Source organism: Oncorhynchus nerka, linkage group LG14 (assembly GCF_034236695.1).
Source record: "Oncorhynchus nerka isolate Pitt River linkage group LG14, Oner_Uvic_2.0, whole genome shotgun sequence".
Classification (NCBI taxonomy): Eukaryota; Metazoa; Chordata; class Actinopteri; order Salmoniformes; family Salmonidae; genus Oncorhynchus; species Oncorhynchus nerka.
Genome location: NC_088409.1, coordinates 92,809,682 through 92,812,181, shown reverse-complemented (window position 1 = coordinate 92,812,181; position 2,500 = coordinate 92,809,682). Strand labels below are relative to the sequence as shown.

At 38.4% G+C, this 2,500-nt stretch overlaps 1 protein-coding gene across 1 annotated transcript in view; it reads left to right on the top strand.

Annotated features, from left to right (window-relative positions):
* zbbx (zinc finger, B-box domain containing) overlaps nt 1–2,500 on the top strand; it is a gene marked incomplete at its 3' end in the record, with an annotated part of 79,249 nt that overhangs the window by 14,278 nt on the left and 62,471 nt on the right. The gene's annotated exons all lie outside the window — the stretch shown is intronic.

Here is a 2,500-nt window from a genome sequence, read left to right as displayed (position 1 = left end):
TCTACGTCTTCTCTCCACTATGTGTTGTTGTATCATAGTCACTGTCTAGTCCTGTCTTCTCTCCACTATGTGTTGTTGTATCATAGTCCTGTCTCACGTCTTCTCTCCACTATGTGTTGTTGTATCATAGTCCTATGTGTTGTATCATACGTCTTCTCTCCACTATGTGTTGTTGTATCATAGTCCTGTCTACGTCTTCTCTCCACTATGTGTTGTTGTATCATAGTCCTGTCTACGTCTTCTCTCCACTATGTGTTGTATCATAGTCCTGTCTACGTCTTCTCTCCACTATGTGTTGTTGTATCATAGTCCTGTCTACATCTTCTCTCCACTATGTGTTGTATCATAGTCCTGTATCACTATGTGTTGTATCATAGTCCTGTCTACGTCTTCTCTCCACTATGTGTTGTATCATAGTCCTGTCTACGTCTTCTCTCCACTATGTGTTGTTGTATCATAGTCCTGTCTACGTCTTCTCTCCACTATGTGTTGTATCATAGTCCTGTCTACGTCTTCTCTCCACTATGTGTTGTTGTATCATAGTCCTGTCTACGTCTTCTCTCCACTATGTGTTGTTGTATCATAGTCCTGTCTATGTCTTCTCTCCACTATGTGTTGTATCATAGTCCTGTCTATGTCTTCTCTCCACTATGTGTTTGTCATCATAGTCTACGTCTTCTCTCCACTATGTGTTGTATCATAGTCCTGTCTACGTCTTCTCTCCACTATGTGTTGTTGTATCATAGTCCTGTCTACGTCTTCTCTCCACTATGTGTTGTTGTATCATAGTCCTGTCTACGTCTTCTCTCCACTATGTGTTGTTGTATCATAGTCCTGTCTACATCTTCTCTCCACTATGTGTTGTATCATAGTCCTGTCTATGTCTTCTCTCCACTATGTGTTGTATCATAGTCCTGTCTATGTCTTCTCTCCACTATGTGTTGTATCATAGTCCTGTCTATGTCTTCTCTCCACTATGTGTTGTATCATAGTCCTGTCTATGTCTTCTCTCCACTATGTGTTGTATCATAGTCCTGTCTACGTCTTCTCTCCACTATGTGTTGTATCATAGTCCTGTCTACATCTTCTCTCCACTATGTGTTGTTGTATCATAGTCCTGTCTACATCTTCTCTCCACTATGTGTTGTTGTATCATAGTCCTGTCTACGTCTTCTCTCCACTATGTGTTGTTGTATTATAGTCCTGTCTATGTCTTCTCTCCACTATGTGTTGTTGTATCATAGTCCTGTCTATGTCTTCTCTCCACTATGTGTTGTTGTATCATAGTCCTGTCTACATCTTCTCTCCACTATGTGTTGTATCATAGTCCTGTCTACGTCTTCTCTCCACTATGTGTTGTATCATAGTCCTGTCTACATCTTCTCTCCACTATGTGTTGTTGTATCATAGTCCTGTCTACATCTTCTCTCCACTATGTGTTGTTGTATCATAGTCCTGTCTACGTCTTCTCTCCACTATGTGTTGTTCATTATAGTCCTGTCTATGTCTTCTCTCCACTATGTGTTGTTGTATCATAGTCCTGTCTATGTCTTCTCTCCACTATGTGTTGTTGTATCATAGTCCTGTCTCGTCTTCTCTCCACTATGTGTTGTATCATAGTCCTGTCTATGTCTTCTCTCCACTATGTGTTGTTATCATAGTCCTGTCTATGTCTTCTCTCCAATGTGTTGTATCATAGTCCTGTCTACGTCTTCTCTCCACTATGTGTTGTATCATAGTCCTGTCTACATCTTCTCTCCACTATGTGTTGTTGTATCATAGTCCTGTCTACGTCTTCTCTCCACTATGTGTTGTTTTATTAATGTATAATCTGATAGATGGTGGGTGTAATGTTAATGTATAATCTGATAGATGGTGGGTGTAATGTTAATGTATAATCTGATAGATGGTGGGGTGTAATGTTATTGTATAATCTGATAGATGGTGGGTGTAATGTTAATGTATAATCTGATAGATGGTGGGGTGTAATGTTAATGTATAATCTGATAGATGGTGGGGTGTAATGTTAATGTATAATCTGATAGATGGTAGGTGTAATGTTAATGTATAATCTGATAGATGGTGGGTGTAATGTTAATGTATAATCTGATAGATGGTGGGTGTAATGTTAATGTATAATCTGATAGATGGTGGGGTGTAATGTTAATGTATAATCTGATAGATGGTGGGTGTAATGTTAATGTATAATCTGATAGATGGTGGGGTGTAATGTTAATGTATAATCTGATAGATGGTGGGTGTAATGTTAATGTATAATCTGATAGATGGTGGGGTGTAATGTTAATGTATAATCTGATAGATGGTGTAATGTTAATGTATAATCTGATAGATGGTAGGTGTAATGTTAATGTATAATCTGATAGATGGTGGGGTGTAATGTTAATGTATAATCTGATAGATGGTGGGTGTAATGTTAATGTATAATCTGATAGATGGTGGGGTGTAATGTTAATGTATAATCTGATAGATGGTGGGTGTA